The following is a 20,578-nucleotide window of genomic DNA, read 5'->3' as shown; positions in this document are numbered from 1 at the left end:
GATTTGTAAAGTGCTTCGTGATGGTTGATTGGTGGTTGGCTTTTCCTGCATGTTTAGCCGTGGGTGCATATCGGATCCAGCATGTTGCACCATACAAAGTCTGGTTTAGTGGATTATAGCAAATTAAGCTTTTGGCTGCTATGTAAATCAGTGAAGCAGCAATGTAGAACCGACCAATGTCAAATGAGCTCGGTGGCTATCATTCAGTGTTAAATATTGAGTAAGCGAATCACCTAGGTCATTCCATTCAGCGATTGTTGGTCTTTTTATCTTTTCTGCTGGGACGTTATCTTGCCAGCTTGTTAGATAGTTAGTATGATTTTAGTACCTATTAGTTCACACAAAATTGAGAATATGTATCCCTTTTCTTTATTACTATGGCGAAGTTATTCATAAGTCTCCGTCATTATCATTATCATGCGATGGCAGTGTAACACTTTGTCAGTCCTGACTTCCACCAGAGTCTGTTTCTTTCGGCGGTTCTTCATCTGCCTTCTCCAGTGTCGTGTTAACGGTAGTTAAAATTTTTGTTCTGTGTTGGACAACCAGTTCATTTTTTAACCAAGTTGAGTGGTTGAGTGGCTTGATGAGGAAGGCTGAGGACTGAGTGTGGTGACGCTCTTTGACAAAGGCCTATATTCAACAGTAGACATCCTCAGACCTAAATTATGATGATCATTGGTTAGCCCAGCGATGATGAACATCTTTCATCTTTCATCATCAAAAGATGATGGCTTTGGTGTGTTCAAAAGAGCTTGAAACAGCTGTCTCCATTTAATATAACATAGCATCATCATCATTATGATGGGTCTATCGCCGTTCCACTGCGCACTGGTTTTTTCTCAGAATGAGAAAGGTTTAGGATAAAGTCTGCCACGCTGGCCCAGTGCACATTGGCAGACTTCACACACCTTTGAGAACATTATGTAGAACTCTCAAGCATAAAGGTTTTCCTACATGTATGTAGAGTTATATTCCCATTAAAAGTTTCAAAATTCATTGTGAAATCGATCATATATAGTTTTCAATTGTTAGAGACAGATGGTCCGCTCGTGAAAACCAATCGAGTTTGCCTTTATTGCCTATTCGTTGTATTCCAATAAAATTAAACGACAAACTGCAAAAAAGATCGCAACTACTGCATATTGATGAACCCATATCCGTAATTCATTCCGACTAGAGCCTTTCTAGGGTTCCGTACGCGAAGGGTGCCAACGGATTCCTATTACTAAGATTCCGCTGTCCATCCGTCCGTCCGTCCATCCGTCTGTCTGTCAGTGGGCTGTATCTCGTGAACCGTAATAGGTATAGAGAGTTCAAACTTTCACAGAATGTGTATTTTTATTGCCGCTATAACAAAAAATAATAAGAATTTCAAAATGATACGGAATCCTTCGTGTGAGAGTCCGACTCGCACTTGACCGATTTTTGTTCTATTTCACAGCTACAATTCAGGATGTCGATATCAAAATACTATCGGTAGTCGCCTTTGTTTTTGCCGGATGTTTTGTCAGGGCGGTTTTGTGATGTTACACGACTGCCGAAAAAAGGAGTGAAATTTTTTCAAGGTTCATATATATTATACGCGAGTTTATTTACTCCACCATAACTTCTAAATGCCTGAAGAGATTTGGATGTAAGTATGGGGTATGACAATCGTCAGAATCCCTAAAATCAGCCCGAGTGGCACTGGCTGTAGATTGTCAAGTATATCATAACATACCCTTAACTCGTCAGGACGATTACGACCATATTGAAAAAAAAAAAACAATTTGGCAGCGTAGGACTACCCTACGCTGCCATAATTTTATTAATTATTCTTTAAACTAATTTTGAGGCATTCAATGTTGTGATTGATGAACAATCTGCAGTTTAATATAATGCCTGCATAACAAAAATATTTGGATAATTCTGTTCCATCATTAATATTCATCACTGATTTCATGATTGACGGAATTGACTGATGCACAATCTTTAGTCTCATGGTCGTCTGCAGTCGATAATAACTAATAAGCTGTCTATCAAGACTTATCAGTTCTTAAGTAGTTGGTTCAGAAACTAATGCAGAAATCTATAATCCACCCTCAGTGTCGGTTAGATAAGCTTGATTAATGTTTCCATAGAGGTGTCAAATACGGTTACATTTACATATCTTAATACTAACGCTAGTTACTTAAAAATATTGAATATTTTTTACGATAGAATATATTCCTAAAAAAAATAAAAAAAAATTGAACTTCCCTTCATACTTTTACAGGCTTAGGACTGTCTAGTTCACACACTAGGCGTACTTAAAAGTTCATTTAGGATCACTTTGTTGTCTGTCTGTTTATTTGTCCGTCCGTCCGTCGTGTCTGTCAAGAACCTAGACCTACAATCATGAAATTTGGCAGGCAGGTAGGTCTTACGTAGCCTAGTAGTCACCTGTACAATGTACATTCTAAAACAGATTTTTATTTAATTGTACTTCCCGTTCACCTACAATCATGAAATTTGGCAGGTAGGTAGGTTTTATAGCACAAGTAAGATACTATACCAAGTGGAGTATCATATGAAAGAGCTTTACTTGTACATTCTAAAACAGATTTTTATTTATTGTTTCATACGATAATGATAAAACTTTCATACGGCTGAATCGATTTTCTTGGATTATAGCTAAGAACACTTTCGATCAAGCCACATTTCAAACAAAAAAAACTAAATTAAAATCGGTTCATTAGTTTAGGAGCTACGATGCCACAGACAGATACACACGTCAAACTTATAGCGCCCCTCATTTTGGGTCGGGGGTTAATAAACAACTGAACACTTGAAAAGAGCAACCGCCGAGTTTCTTGTAGAGTAAAATGTAAAAGTTTACTTGAATAAATATACCTACCTATATTTTATAGTATATTTATTAGTACAGCTACAAGGTTACAGTTACAAAAACAAATAATAGGTTCTCGTTGTTAGCACCCTTCCGATACAGAACCCTGAAAAACATAGAGAAATCCCGAACTTAAGAAAGTAGGTACAAGTTTGTCAATAGGTACATTGAAAATATTATTAACTATGTCAATTGAAATTATTTCATCACGCTAAAACAGGTAAAAAAATCTAACAGGCCAAGCACGCCGAAGCTATAACGGACACTTGGATTCTATGGCCACCTTCCAGCTCCATCATGAGATTCTGGATATGATCTATATTCACTCTAAAGTACTTGTCAAGGCAAATCCAACGAGACCAAACACGACCGAGTTACCCTGTTCAGAAGTTGAGAAATTTTATGCCCACCCGGTTCCATCATCAAACCACCGATATGGTACCATAATTATTGCATTGTAATCGAAGTTAAATATCTGATTACTGTTTCAAATTTCAACTCAATCGGTTAGAAAAACTAATCTGAAGTTGAGTTGCAAGAATTAACCACATAAACACTAAGTAGATAGGTATTTACTACTTACTACTTAAAAAGAAAACATAGGTACCTAATAGCTAATTCATACGTGTTATAAAATGATGCACATATTTCCAAAAAGATCAACTAGTAACTACCACTTTACGTACCTAACTACCTAACCTATAAATAATAACTAACGCACGACACAAATCTATCTACGAAAAACGAAACATTAAATTATCCACATTCAAAATAATTATCGACACTCACGTTGACAAATAAATAAACTGCAGTCCTGATTTAATAGAATACGAAAACCTAGATAAATAATTTATTCTATCGCAGTATTCCACATTCGAACCAATCTCGGGTTAGATAGGCAAAATACTAAAAATGATGTAACAGTTACGCAATATCCAATATTTTTATTATTTACTGTTGTGACGTAGATCGTAGCTGTATCTTTAGCAAACGCCTCGTCAAATTTAAAAGCAATTCTAATGCTAGTAAGAATTTCTATTTTTTTTAAATTACTATATTTTGTATTTAATATGGGGTTTAATGAAAATCTAATATCCTGAATATTTTTCTATATTGAATATGTATTATAGATAAATTATTTTTTGCCACCACTAGTTTCCAAGCGTCTCGAAGGAGCAAAAGTAACATTCTAGATGTAAGTGTGAAAACTTGTTTTCCGACCCTAGAAGCCTATTGATACCTACAGATAGGTAAATCTATCTGTTACAGACCGTTAGGAAAAAGATCTCTGACCTTAGAACTTGCACAGTGGGAGATTTATCGATCTAAGTGGGATGCGATGGCGGGTGTGTTTATCCGAAAAATCAAAAGTTCTCACGGGATTTTCAAAAATAAATTAAATCCATGCCGATGAAGGTGGGCATCGCGCATTTTGTACAAAGATAGCTTGCATATAGGCTGCTTTTTATTCGGGAAAATCAAGGAGTTTACTTGGAATTTTAAAAACCTAAATCAACGCAGATGAAGTCAAGGGCATGATGCTAGTATATTATGTAGAGTTGTTAAGCCAGTTGGGAAGTGCACAGTTAAATGCAATTCATTATAAAACCATATGTGGAGAAGTGGCGTGGAAACCATTTTAATGCATGCAAATAGCTGATAACCTGCACGAACGAGGTGGCGAAGAGCTGAATTTATGCATGTGCGGTCTAGAATTGAATGTATATTTTCTTATTTAAATGGAAATTCCATAGTTTATTGGTATTATGGTACCTTTTATTGGTAACTTACTACTTTTGTTGGTAGTGCGACTGGTTGCGGCACTACTGGTGTCCTAATGAGATGTGGCCTTAGGTTTTCCCTAATTTTTTCTATGCTTATCTCAATACTCTCTATATCGTCGGTCCATTGTGCTGGAGGATGCCATGCTCGCTTTGCAAGAAGACATAATAAATAGTCCCTTTTAGTGAACAGTTATTATTATTGTTCTAAAATGATGATGAATACCTAAATAGCTACTAACTCCTAATTAATCCCCCGCAAACGAAGGACGCCTTCGCTCTCTGGTAGTAATTAATTATAATAAAACGAAATAGATTTGTCGTAATAATTATTACGTGAAACATTAACGCTGTAAGCTTTACATTAGGTATATATACTAGTATTTGCTTCCAGATTCGTCCACGTAAAATTTTTGTTTTATGAACCGATTTTGATTGAAGTCGGAGCAGTATTTCTTGACATATTTTAATCGAACTGCACAAATGGGTATAACATATTAAATATTCTTAATCGGTTCAGTTGTTACGCAATCATGAATAAAAATCTTATTGAAATTGATCTCTATCCTATTAAATTCAAAGCTCTATTTGCTATCAGGACTAAAAATAAATCCTTTATTTATAATGTAAAGGACTAAAATATTTCGGGAATCCTTTCTGGCCCTCTGGAAATTGGAGTTTTTTGAGTGTAGGCGTTTGTTTTGTTTAATTTAAGTACTCCTTTCTTTCACTAGAATTTGCCAAACTTATTTTTTTTTACTACCAAAGTATCAAAATAGATTTCTGTCAGTAATATTTAAAAAAAGATTTATAAGTAATCACCATATTTTATATGACCTTTGTAATCGAACTTTTTTATTTTCTCAGTGTAACGAATCAAATTATAATAAAATATACCCACCATAACGTTTAACAATGATAAACATGATAATTTAAACCTAGATAAACAAATATTGTTGTGGATAAGTAAACACATATTTATTCTTTGACGTCCAGAACAAAGATATGGATAGTATTTAAACGAGTTGCAGAATGTCTTTGGCATGCGGAAATTGCAAGGAAAAACCGTTTTGGACTCGGAAGTATCGGACACAAAAGAATAAATTTATTTCTGCTAAGAGAAGTGAGGCGACTAATGGACAATACTTTTGACGATAAATAATTAAAATGCGACTAGTCAATGCCAGAGCTCGGAGAATTGCCGACAATTAGGTGAAATCAATGTGAGGACTTGCTTTGACTCAAAATGGCTGAAGATAGATCGGCCGCCTGTGACTCTTATTGAGTTTGCATTTTTAACCCCCGACCCAAAAAGAGGGGTGTTATAAGTTTGACGTGTGTATCTGTGTATCTGTGTATCTGTCTGTGGCATCGTAGCGCCTAAACGAATGAACCGATTTTAATTTAGTTTTTTTTTGTTTGAAAGGTGGCTTGATCGAGAGTGTTCTTAGCTATAATCTAAAAAAATTGGTTCAGCCGTTTAAGAGTTATCAGCTCTTTTCTAGTTTTCTTGTAGAAAAGAAGGTTATATAACCGTTAGGTTCATAATATTATGTCAATAGACAAATGTCAAGCTGTCAAGATGGACGTTGCCTCAATACATAATTATTTATTTGAAAATGATGTTTTGGAAAACTCAAATACTTTGGATCGTCGGGGGTGTTATAAATTTTTAATTTACACTTGTAATAAAAACAGTTTTTGCTTTGAATCTCAGTAAGTAGGTACCTGATTTAAAAATATTTAAGTGAAATCTCAGACTAGATTATTGTTCCTTTTTCGAGAATTCAAAAAATAAACACAATAGAACACTGGTTGACTGCGAGTCAGAAGTAGCATAATATGGTATCCGGGTTATCAAGCCTACGGAGTACGGAACTCTTATATAGGGTACCGTAGCCTTGCTAGTTACTAAAAAACTTTGATGTAATTATAATAATAAATCATTCAAAATATCTATTACTCGTGAGGTTTTTCGGTTCTCAGTTTTCATGTTAAGGAGGTAGGTAATTAAGTAGGTACCTACTCTGAAAAATCTATCTTTCTCAAAATAAGCGGTAACAGGTTTCTAACAGCTCTTATTACTTAGTTAATTTATTTTAAAAATGCATATGACACACAGATATATACGGACAGACGGATAGAAATACAGACTGGACGGAACTATAAGAGTTCCTTATTTTACTATGGAACCCTAAAAATAATTTTGTAATGCTTAAGGAAACTCACTTTATTTGGACGTTTACGATTGATTGATAGAGATTGATTTGGTACTGAAATAACTTGAGGTCGTCTGACGTAAGTAAAATGGTTTGATGACGTGGTTAAGCCTACGGGATAGTATTACTTACTTGATATTTCGCTGGCTTAGTGACCCAAAGATGATCTTGACCAGTTCACGACCTAGGGAACTTGTAACAAAATGTCGAAACTTTGACGTCACTAGCAGGCGTCAAATGTGCTACCAAAATTCGCTACTAAGATCTCCTGTCAGAATGAGATGGGTTTGGACATACACGCTAGCTAAGTGTGGTCTGGCAGACTTCACACACCTTTGAGAGCATTATGTACAACTACATTTAGAGTCTCAATAGCTCAACCGGTAAAGGAGTGGACTGAAAACCGAAAGGTCGACGGTTCAAACCCCGCCCGTTGCACTATTGTCGTACCTACTCCTAGCACAAGCCTGACGCTTAGTTGGAGAGGAAAGGGGAATATTAGTCATTTAACATGGCTAATATTCTTTTTAAAAAAAAAAAAAAAAGAAAAAAAAAAACTCTCAGGCGTGCAAATTTACCAGCGACGTTTTTTTTCACAATTCAATGTGTGTGTTTGTTCAGTGATATTTAATTGGTTAAAACCATTTAAAACACATATCTCTGGTTAAAACACACAAACTCCAAAAAGTTAGACGTACGATGCCCGAATGGAGCCGACCTCCCAAAAAGGAGGCCGATGTGTTAACCACTAAGCAAGAATACCTACTTTGAAAACTTCATTTTAGAGATGGCAATAGTACAAGAATATTTGAAGACATTTTGTAGCTCTCTCGTGACCTCACGTACATCACAGAAGCTATGCAAACTGAGCTCATAAGTCATAACAGCTCAACGACAACAAGAACAGCTGACTCTTGAACGCAAGTAACTACCTACTTGCCTCCCTAAAGTTATGTATGACTGCACTCCCACCACATTGATAGATCAGTCTGTCAATCATCTTTTCCTATTATATATTGAGTTATTATTCTAATTGAGGCCATATTTTTAAGGAAATCCGAAAGGCAATTGCTTTGAATCTCCCCAATAAAGAAGGGAGAATATTAGTCATGTCGAAGTTATTCCTAACATTCGTTTATAAGGAAATTTATGAAAATCCATTCCGTCATTGGGGAAGCAGATTTTGCCCGCGGCTTCACCTTTCACCCCACCCTCCTACTCTCAGTTATGGTGACTTTTTGCTCCATAAATGACTTGAGAGTCATTCGAACTGACGAGAGGGTTTAGATTTTCATACAAATATTCGAAAATACTACTACTACAAAATATGTGCTTTGTAAATTGATTTGACATCCATACTAATATTCTAAATGTGAATTTCTGTCTGTCTGCTAGCTTTTCACGGCCCATCTATTTAACATATTTTTTTGAAAGGTACAGAGTTCAAGGTTACTTTTTATCCCGGAAATATCAAAGAGTCCCCATGGGATTTTCTAAAAACTAAAACTTACGCGGACGAGTATATCATAAATCTTCACGCAAGTTCCAAAATCAATTGTACAAAGTTTTAAATTAATCGGTCAAACGATGCCCTAACACATAGATAACGAACAAACACACCAACGCTAGTTTATGTGTAGTTAGGTATATATTTGATTAAAAACGTCTAGTAATTTATTTTGCAGGTTCAGTTTCTGTATTGGCGGTTCTGCACGTGGTTTTACATATGCCAGTTATAGATCTATGTAGGATCAAACTTCCTAAAACCCTCATCTAAAGTTAGGTAGAGATAATTTTACGGCACATTGCACGTGCTAGTAATATTATTCTACCTATCTATGTACATTATACTCAAGATGCCTACCTACATTCATGAAGCAAACAAGTGTTGAAACAAGTCATGAGGCTATTGTACCTAACCCTTAACGGGAAAAAGGGGCTTTTATCTTTCAAACAAGCACACTTTCCGACTTTCAATATAAGCGTTAGTATTCCAAATGCGTTTCAAGTTTCAGCATGTACAGCATTCATGTCCGCATAAAGTTTTCCGTCCGGTTACTCGTAAGTTTCACATGTTGAAATGGAACCTTCCGTGTTGGACGTAAATTCTTTTTTACGTCTATTCATATTCCGTATTCCGTGGAGTTGTAAAAGGGATGCAGGTACGGCAGATCCGGGCGTGTGACTCCGGCCATCCGGCACGGGTAGTATCTTTCCCCCTCATCTCTCCCCTTCATTATAACCGGCCGGGTCGCAGGGGTGCGAAGGGAGAACCAGGGTTGCCAATTACAGGGGCACTTTTCGTCCAGCCCATGAGGTAATGAAACACGCCATTAGTGTCTTCATAAAGGAAGTCCTTTATTACGGCCCATGAAATATGACGGATTCGGAGACCGGAATGAAAATTTCCATTGTGTCGAAAAAATCTTTAACGACTTCCAATTTACAAATCGGTTTTGTATGGAGTTGTGGCTTTATATTATGTTTCCAACCGGGGTGGTTTCGACATCAATGTTTCCAACGTTTTCAGCGTGTTTTTTTTTGGGTGGGAAAACAATGCATGTAAAAAACCACCGGTTCAGAAATCAGATCTCGAGCTTGAAGCTTCATTAAATGGAAAAGAACAATGATAAAGCTGCGTAATATTCGAATTTCACAAACAAACCTTCATTAAAAATAATATCGTATTTATTGTACGTCTATTTAAAATTAAGATTACTGAGAAATATTTTATTTTGTGCTAACTTATTGTTTACATTAGGTTTACATTATATTACGACGGTTTCTATGGATTCTAGGAGTCAACTAACATTTTAGGTACCTACTTTGACTTTTGTTGGATTTGATAATAATAATAGGTCACAAAATTTAAAAAAAATACAAATTAGATTCGAATATAATAATTGAACGTATACTGATATCTTTGACACGCCCTCCTGTAAAATTATAAATTAGGTAAAAAAATCGAATTTTATAGAATTTTTTATAGAAGCCATCGATTAGATCCATCGAAAAAGTTTATTTTTCCTTCAGTAAAAGTTTATTTTTATTTTTCCTTATTAAAAATTGTACCTGTACAATATAACAATCTCACAATATCACAATATAATCCAACTACAAACTTCTATAAAAGCTGTAAGATTCTATAAAATCTTATTTTTCTTTACCCTTATAAAAATTGCTAACATCCAACAATTCGTAGTAGGACTGCAATTACTTTTATACCTACTTGGCATAATATTGTAAATCGAATCTCTCAAAAGAGCAACCGCTAAATTTCGTGTGCTTTTGAAGATTCAATTGTTAAAGTTAATGTGAATAAAAATATTTCTATTCTCTCCTTTTTTTTCTATTCGATTATCTATTGCTATTCTATTATATTCTATGGTACACTTGGTATTATTTTTTCAGTATAAAAATTGCAGGTACACTTAGTGACGGGGTGTTTGCGGGCTAGTCCTGGCAACCCCGGGCGCAGCGGGCGCTGGGCGCGTCCGGGCGCCGGGCGGGCGGCGCGGCAGTCCGCGCGAAGCGGCGCGGTGGCTTAGCGCTCCGCAGTGTCCCAGCCGGCCGCCCTAAGGTACGCGGCATATCTGTTGCGCACAACAATGTTTATAAATGCCTACTCACACTACTTTCAACTTCCCTAGTCTTTGTTATCTTTGCGTAGATTTTCGCGCGCTTTCGCTTAGGTACTTCGATACCTTTGGTGTGATTTTCTTTTGCTGCATATTATAATATTATTGAGTTATGTATTACTAAAAAGTAACAATCGATATTATCGATTGACGGCTGAAAATTAATACTTATTAGTTTTAAGTTTTTCCATTGAAGATATTTTCTTTGTTACCTACTCAAAAAATTTATTTGACAGAACTATAAAATCGATAAACTGGGATTCATCATATTATATAGGCGAATAAATAATCCAAAAAAAAAAAATTAAGTTACCGACTGATGGCTTTATTGTTTATAAATAAAAATAAACCTGGAAGCTACAATGCAGTCAACACCTGCTATGAAAAATAACAAATGAAATTATCGATAGTTGATATTATTATCAATTGATAATAATATTTTCAGTATATAGTAACTGAACTCTCATAATATTATATATCTTATTAAACTATTGCAATTAAATTAAAGCTTGAACACACACATTAATGTGATTTACCAGAAAAGCAGATGGATTATTATTATCGCTTACCGATAACTATTTTCTTTGTTGTCAGTAAAATAGTAATTTATAAAAATTAAACATAGATACGTTAATAATGCTACAAAGCGATGGTAAATTATAATTATAATATGTATAGTGATATGGTGCAGATGATAGGTACCTAATTTTATTGACGTCCATAACTGGTCTAGATCTGAGAAGAAGTCGACAATTAACTCGGTTTCTTTGAATAAATATTTTTTTCCAGCTTTCTTAACTCTTTGTTGAGCGGTTGATGTCGGTTCTTTAAAGGATTTTTCTTACTCTAAGGACCAACCTATACAAAGTACAAACGAGGTGGAGAGAGGAGAGAGTTTTTTTTAACTTCAATATACACTTTGACATAGATCAACATTGGTACATCATGTAACATGTGGTATACTGAAAACAAAGAAGGAGGAAATTCAAACGACGAGCGGCGCGCTCATCCTACGCCTAATCTAAGCCAAAGTAAATGAAGCTTATTTTGAGTTTTTAAATAAAAACCCATCATCTACCCATCATTGGCTACCCCTCCACTCTGCCAGTGTGCGGTTCGCCTAAAACGGCTCATGAACTAAATCATCATCATCATCGGATACTATCTTCAAATTGATATTTAGTGGTCGGTATGTAAATATACCATCTTGAATTTCAAAAGTATGTCTTATATCAAACGAAAAATAAGCCTGAACAGTTTGTTTGTACTTGAGAAGTTCTTGGTATTTAATTGATATTATTCTATGTCCTCCAGTTCATTTAATGTGTATTTTGTGACCTCTGGACATTTATTCCCCTCTCGCTTGAATATTTTAAAAGAAGTGCGACGTGTCCTACTAAAGAATTCTATTTTATTGTAAGTCGGTGGAAATATTTTCATCCATACTCTAATATTATAATGTGAAAGTGTGTTGTCTTTGTTACCTTTTCACGGCCCATCGTGACACTTAATCAATTTTGACGAAAATTGCTACGGAGACAGCTTGTATACCGATACTGCCTACTTTTTATCCCGGAAAATCAATAAAAAATTTATTGATTGGTAGATTAAATTAATTTTTTTTTTAAACTAGATAAGTTTAATATAAAAATTCAATCCTTTTAACGAAGGTGAAAATTCGAAACAGTTTTCTATCACATTTTACACTAAAGAATCATTGTTTTACCTTACACTAATCAGATCCAGGGCAAGGGATGAGAAATAACAAAAGTTGTTATTTAGCCTCCATTGTGCCCTGGTTCAGCCAACCTGAACTACATTACACCCGTCGAATTTGAGGGAGAAACAATCACGATGAATTTTAATTAGATAACTTTCCTTTTGGATTGGAAATACTGGCTAAAGCTTTGCTTTGAAAGCTTATTGTAAAAGTATTGTCAATCCGGGTGAAGGGATCATGAGGGTTTTATATGAGCCCCGACCCCACCCTCCAGCAATCATAGGGCGTGTGTCAATATGTTTATTGGGATCTCAAAAAGACAAACTACCTACGTTTTCCAGTTGCCAAATAGATAGGGGTTTCCTGTTCTTAATAAAAAACTCTTCTGCAAAAATGTGTTTATTATTATTATAAATTTATTTTTCTCTTCTCTCAAAAGTATGTAATTTACATGTACAAAAATTAGTGGTTCTATACAAAAAACTTAGCTATCGAATTGAAAACTCATGATGTTTAAGTGGTGGTGTCGAGTACTCAACTGAAGTGACACCCAATCCGAAATTAAATACGAGTACGAGATTAAATACATATACTGAGCTTATACCTGAAATAAATTCGAGTCAAAAGCTTTTTTATGGTCTCCGATAAAAGAAAGATTCTATTACATAGGGATATTAAATAGGTTGCCATAATATTATATTCCGAATATTATTATTTAACTAAGCCTTAGCAGTAAAGTTAGTTTTTCAGGTTATAATCCACCAAAGTTGCTCAAAGTTGCATCAGTATTTAGGTGTATATTATTTAGGGGTTTTTAAATTTTAAAGTGTCTACTTATCAGTCCAGCTGTTTTTGAATAAGAAACGCATAGACAAACATACAATTTTTGTTCGATTCAAAAAAGAAGACCATCTTAATTAACCCACATTTACATATTTATGGTTTTACTTTCAGATTAATTTTAGTCTGCTTAACATGGGTCAGAATCCCGAAAAAGTGCAAGCTTTAGACTAAACCCTTTAAAGCTTTCTCGAGGACATGGGTCCTACATGACGAGAGGTTGTGTGACAGAATTGTTTTGCATTATGAGATGTGTCACAGATGTGAATATAATTCTACCTCGTCTCCTTACACAGTTCGTGATTTTTTTTATTAAAAATTAAATAAAAAGTAAACTTATCACTATATTTTAGACTAGTTAATTTAGCTTAGTCTAGAAATTATGTACAGCAGAATTAGACACACTGTCTACTTTCAGACGCTTATATTTAATCTACTTTAGATATTTGTGTAAAGGTAAAGCCCTATTGGCAGCAATGTCACAAAAGTAAATAAGCATCAGGAAACATGTGGCTTTTAACAATTCATGGGAAAGGGTAGGTTTATTTGAAGGAAGCTTTTAAGGCTTTTACCCTACAGGCGTGCCACATCATGTAATAACTTTCATAATTTAATTAATTTTAAGACTACGTGCATCGACATTGGAAAATTAGTATAGGTTCATGACTATCCCAAACTGAAAAGGGTTTAATAAAACTACCATACCACTTCCGAATAAGCCAGCTTCCATCTAATAAACTGCATCATTATTTAACACCAAGTGAGATCGCAGTCAAGGGCTAACTTATAATAAAATAAAAAAAACGTTACTTACAATGAAAGTAGGTACCTAAGAAGGCTCTAAACAAGACTCAGTTTTCAAAAAGCCTCGTGTTTCAAAACTTTTGCAATTTTATCCAGAAATTGCTGAAAAAATTTGATGGTAGAGCGCGTAGAATCAAACGAAGCCTTTGATTAAGTTACCTTTCTTTTTTCATTTCTTACTTGTTTCGATGTAATTCCCGAGGCGATTCGAGTCGAGATTTTCGCTGGTTCTTCTCGGTAAGAAGGGTATTTCTAACTGGTGGTAGATTGATTAACCTTTCGAAAACACTTGTAAAAGTTCATTTGAAACGAAAATTATTCTATTCTAATACTTATTTGATTTTCAATCATCGAAACCGAAAGTAACAAGAAACTATCTCAGCAATTATCTCTGAAGGTCTTTGCCTACACTGAAACTCGAAAGGCTTACGACACGGTATCTTCAAATGATGCATAGCTTACACGAAGCTACCAATATAATATTGCATACAATACCATATAATATACAATCGGTCGTTGAGCGACCATATAATATATCTAGAATTAATTTATCCCAGCCTATTACTGAGAAAGGGTCTCCTTTCAGAATGAGAATTATTTAGGCCAAATTATAGAGAACTCTCAGGAATGCAGGTTTCCTCAGGACCTAATCCATATTTAATTGCTTAAAGGTTAAACACAACTAAAATTTTAGTAGAATCTGCTTTCAGAACTGGCGCGGTGGTAGAGTCTTGGGTATAGCTGTATCAATAAGTGGCTCATGCTGTCTTCCATAAAATAAATAAAACCATTTTCATTCAGTTTCAAATTCATTTCATTAAAGTTAGACGTGTGTGTCCGGGATCGAACTTCAGACCCCCGAAGTATTAACCAATCACTGTTTATATCTACCGCTTATATCACAATAACACCCCTCGTTTTGCGTCGGGGGTTAATAACTAAACCGATTGGTTTTAAAGCGTGGATGATAAGTAAGCCTCAATTATTACTCAATGATTCAAGGGATTGGACTGACAACGAAAAGTCTAGATGTTCAAATATCATCCCTCGTTCCACTATTTTCGTACCTACTTCTAGCATTGCCTTTACGCTTATTTTGTAGGAAAAGGGAAATATCCTATTGGTCTAATACCTATTTACCTAGCTATTTTTTGGCCGGTGATTCAACAATTGAAAACCTTGTTTATCATCATTAAATCCATTAAATGTAAAGAAATATATCGCGAAGACTTATTACGCAGAAATAAAATGAATAGCGCCCCAAAGGCCCCAAATTGAGTTCGTCATACACTATCTCTATGGTCATACAAAATTTGTATGTCAAATTTTTGTTTTACAAGTTTATTTACTCAAACTCTTACACCCGAGTCACTAATTATACTTAGTATGTTTTCTCCGCGATAATTGGTAAAACATAAAGGCTGATTCAGGTTACAACCTGCTTACGCCGGACCGTATACCGAGCACACACTTGGGCTTGTGCAAGTAGCACATTTTTTTGCGATCTAGACCGCGGTGAGGTGGTGAGATCACTATTAGCGATAAGATCGCCTTTGCATGCTGTGAAGTTCTGTTCCTAGGTTTTTTTGTGTCATTTCTTCTGTGTATCCTTTTGTGTGCAATAAATACTTAGTCTGCAGTCTATGCAGCACCTAAGTATACTAAACTCAATGAAATAAAATAGAAAATAGCTCCCTAACCTTGTTTAATATTTGTCTCATCTGAGCATCGAAATATGAGGCACAGAAGCGATCCGAGTACGGTCTAGCGGAAATCCACCTTCAACCATTGCTTCGTGATATACAGATACTTATTTGGGTCGTATTTTGGTTAGGCGCCGTATTTTACTGAAATAGAATGGTTAACGTTCGTCGGAAATGAGAACACTTAATTAACGTTCACTAATTAGAAATTTTGTTGATAAATACTTCGATTAATCTGCAAATAAAGTAAGCAAATTTATTTTCAGATGATTTTATTTGCTTATATTTGTAACATATCAATTTTCAAAACACATTGATCTTACATTCCTTTCAAAATAATTAACTAAACCAAAAATCAGTGTATCTTAGATTAGGAAATAAAAAAGCCTTATTCAGAAGTACAGTACCTAGTTGTATTTCAAAAAGACATCTGTTTTTTATTTGAATACTTAGAGGAAAAAATATTATTCAATCTTAATTTAGACCCGTCCTTTCGAAAGCTATATCTAGGTATTTCTTGCTAAATAACATTGAGAAATGTTCGTCAGAAATGTTGTTGAGAAATCCCTTTTGCATTGCGATGAGTTAGGTACTATTGAGAGCGGTCTTGTATGCGGGAACCTTGAGAATTTACTTACTTAGCAACCGGTCGTAATATCGGACGTATCGGACCGAAGTGTTTCAAATTATCCTAGTTTATTGAGGACAGTCTTATATACTCGAACATAAATGTATACGAAGGTTTTGATGTGCAAAATAAAAATGTTGACTGCATAATGTGGCTAATTCTGTTGTGGGTATACACAACCTCTTAGAAACTGAATTAAATTACCAGGTATAAATATAAATTAATATAAATCTAGTGCTTTTTTCGCAGCGAACATTGTGGAAGGGATAGGAATTACATGAATTGTCAACATAATATTTAGTTTAAAGATTTCATGTACAACAAAATTAGACCCAATGTCGATATATTCGATAACTTAGAAAATTAAAAATACTGTTAGCTAGTTACTGGGTCAGTCAGGGTACTGTCAACAGAAGTGAAGCGTAAAACCATGAAAAAACAGTGGGGTTTTATGAAATTTCAAATGAATTGTAGTATGAAAAATTAAAATTTTACAATTAGTAAATTAAAGCCTAACATAACTAAGTTTAGTTTTTACATCTATCAGCACTCACACAATACTATAAATACTACAATATTATAATATTAATATTAGCACGTAGGTGACGTAACATCGCTTCCTTCGCTTCAATTACTAATTAATATGTAAAAAAACTTAGCTTAGAACAACTTCCGACAAAGCTAAGCTAAGCGAAGCTATGAAAATCAAGTGATCCTATTGGTGGGTTTGACGCACATCCGTAGCTTAGTAACGTAGCATATCAATGGTGGAAAGGCAGCCCTATCCTGTGCTACTTTACGCTAGTCTGTTATGTCAAATCTTCCGAAAGGTTATATCCAATACATTATTTTATTCATAGCTTATATAATAGTTCTGAGAAATTCCAAAAAAACGAATCAACCACTCAAGCTTACTACGGCTCTAGGGCACGACGGCTATTTTCAGCTATCGATTAGTACCTACCCTTCAGGCTACAACCTTTTGCTTCGCAGGAATAAAACAACCGAGAGTTATTATGAAATAATTTCTATAGCATTTTATTTTTCTTTCTGTCGTCATCTTTCAAGATAAATCTACTTGTTCTAACCACTAAGCAATTCTAGCTATACGCAGATATAATAAAGGTAAAATCTTACACCGGTCATGGGCCGGGCCATGCCTCGGTTGGGGAACTGTTATATTAGGCACTATACTGGATAAAAAAGAAAAAAGAACACGCGAAGTATTGAATTTTCGGACAAAGAAAATCAATCTATTGCAGGAGCGTTTTTTGAATTTGGAACATTACAACGCAACAAACAAAAAAAAAATCCAAATCGGTCCAGGCGTCTTCAGGCCAGGAGTAATCGGGGAACATACATAAAAAATAAAAATAAAAAAGGTTCCGACGGATTGAGAACCTCTTCCTTTTTTTGAAGTCGGTTAAAACTGCTAGGAAGTTCCACTGTGCCGAATGAATATAATAAATCGTCCCTGTTTAACTCCGCTGGCTTTATTATTGAGACATAACTCACGGTTTCAATTTAAATTTTCCACTCATTTGGGCCGAAATCCGTTTAATTTTAACAAGTCCTCATTAATAACTTGAAGTTAACGAGCTTTTCAAACGATAATAACCACATTAAATACATACTTCAGTAAAGAATAAAACATTGCTCGACTACCAGCAACAGGGTAGTAAGCTTTGTAATCCCTCACTTAAATCAGAGTCGAGAGTTGTTCTCCATCAGAAGTGTTCTGGCATTAAATAGCTCTCCTTTGTTTAGGACACTGACCTCTACTAAAACAAGTACGCTGGACTTGCGATTGCCAACCTGTCTATGAAGCAACTTGTTATTTGCCATTTTGACGCTAATAGCAACAGTGAGTATCATATGAGCGTACTCGAACTAAATGTTAGCTAAGAGATATCTATCAACAGGAAGACCATTTGACAAAATGGAATCCTTTGGTCGCACAGCCATGAACATAATAAGCAGTGTAGATTTGTATCATGACACTAATTTTGGTATCATGACACGTCTGACACGTATACCTACATAATAAGACAATCATAATAATATTATTTATTTGTAGGCAGAATAGCACACATGCTGATTTACTAGATGAATTCAGTGTGCTGCTTAGTAAGTATGACATTTTAGATTTCACCAACATTGATAGAGTTCGAAAGTCGAAACAAAATAACTTCAAAGTAAAAAAGATCTAAATATCCTTATTTTAGAATAAAAAAATCACTACCACTGATTACAATTTCACAGTTTTTACGCTTGGAGCGCTGGCTGTAGATATATTGACGAATTTGAGCATTAGAACAAGACAGTTATAGTAGATTTTACTTTAACATAGAAGTATTACGACGTTTATATACTATCAACATTGGTAAGATTGTACTAAGCTTACTGTAGAATTCTCGTAGACATAACGTAGCAACAGGTAAGTAGCAACCATTATTTTATTTTCCATACACGTAAATAGAATAAAATTATGATTACCATATTAAGGTAAAAGAAAACACACGGACTTCGTCTGTGGTGGCGTGTGCTGGCGCGTGTTTTGTGCCTTTTTGGAGTATTTTTTTGTTAGAAGTGGTTTTTGTGTTCTGGTGTTTATTGGTGGTGAAACTGACTGGGAAGCGCTCTAAAGGGGCGCCGCGTGTATGTCGGCGGGCGTCGGCATAGATGAAGTCCATACTTATACATATAGTTTCCGTAACTTGTAAATAACTAAAAACTTGACATTGGCTAATCAGTGTAAAGCCAGACGAGAGAAAAAAAAAGAAAACACACCTACTCCTAACGTTTCACATTTATGGTATCAATATTACTGAAATAAAATAAAATAAAGATTTTATGTTAAAAAATATGCGATAAAGTATGTGGGATGGCAAAAAAATATAAGAAGTATGTAGATATTTTTGTTAAGAGCTACGGGTCGAGAAGATTTACCTTTTTGTAAAAGAAAAATCACAATATTATGAGTAACTTTTCTTCAAGGCTCTACGAAATGGTAATGATAAAACTTTTTTACGTAAATACTTATGGACTAAGAGCCCTTGAGGGCCAGACCTTCGTTATTTTATAAAAGCTGAAAGTTTCTTTGCGCATTGTCCCCGACACAGGGAGGAGCGATCAGAGACTATGAAGTTTGGATCATGGTGGCTTTGGCAAATACATACCAAACAGACAACAAAGATGTATAAAATCTTTTGTCAAAGTATAAAAGGTAATTTTTTTATACATTCTTCGGAAGAAATCACGTCATGCATTGCTAGATACTTAGTATTGTGCGCAGAGAAACAGAAACTTTCAGCTTTTATAAAATAATGAAGGTCTGGCCCTCACGGGTTCTTTCTCTATTAAACTTCAGACTAATTACTAGGTACAATGATTACTACTTTCGTAGACGTCCGCGTAGCAAGCGTAGCTCCTTACTTGAAATCAATTATTATGAACTTGAAATTTTAACCATCGTTAAAGTAGAATCACTAACGTGGCCAATGAACTCTATGCTCGCACTAGAAGGGCCATTTTGGAGAAAAACTTGTTTTTGCTTATAACTTAATGACCAGTGTGATGTGGAATTTTACACCGTCAAAAATTATGATTTAAATTCGGGAAAAAACCAACTAGTGCGTGGCACATAGAGGTCGTTGAACGTGACATATTATTTGTACTGGTGTAAATCTGTCATACGAGCAAACAGCGTAATTTAACAACTCCATAAAAAAATTACCATTTTAACCTAAATTTGGTAAGTATCGCGTTTTTAGCTGTTACATAGAAGAACAGACAGACGGACATGATCAAACAAAAATAGTTACTTGTTTTGGTTAGTACGGAGCTCTAAAAAGTTTTTACCAAAAGCTCCCGCGATATTTAGTGGTGTAATACCATATCTATGTGTAATACACACCTACGTGACAACAACAGTCGCATAGGTGTGCATAGGTTCGCGTCTTGGACGCTCCCGCATCTCATCCCACATCCCGCGTTCATGACACGCATCTGTGGCCGCAGCTTTACTTTAGTTACTTAATAAAAAAGAAAAATAAACAGTTACAAAAATTCAATAATCCGATTGCAGTTTCTTTTCACTCCTTTTCTGTAAAAAAAGTATTTCCTTATTTTTAATTAAAATATAATGCAGTTTTCCAAAGATAAAAGGTTTTTCTTTGCGAAACAATCCATTGTTCGAAGTTATTCAAGCTAATTAAGGCGTCAGCATGCCTCGTGCACTTTTTGTGATTATTTGCATTTTACCGCTAAATTGTGCCTGCTTTTAACTCCAATTTCAACCGCTATTTACTCAGTTAAGAAAATTCTAGCTTTATTCCGGTACTAGCCGATGCCCGCGACTTCGCCCGCGTGGATTT

General features: G+C 35.1%; 1 protein-coding gene across 1 annotated transcript in view; it reads left to right on the top strand.

Annotated features, from left to right (window-relative positions):
• The first annotated feature begins 10,379 nt into the window (after nt 1–10,379).
• The window catches only part of LOC123870950, a 58,534-nt gene continuing 48,335 nt past the window's right edge, over nt 10,380–20,578 (top strand). The window contains exon 1 of the mRNA XM_045914468.1: nt 10,380–10,449. The gene's annotated coding sequence lies outside the window, so the exon portion shown is untranslated. The remainder of the gene's footprint in view (nt 10,450–20,578) is intronic.

Source organism: Maniola jurtina, chromosome 2 (genome assembly GCF_905333055.1).
Source record: "Maniola jurtina chromosome 2, ilManJurt1.1, whole genome shotgun sequence".
NCBI classification, from domain to species: domain Eukaryota; kingdom Metazoa; phylum Arthropoda; class Insecta; order Lepidoptera; family Nymphalidae; genus Maniola; species Maniola jurtina.
The sequence above is the reverse complement of the archived record's forward strand: the minus strand, read 5'-3'. Positions and strand labels throughout refer to the sequence as shown.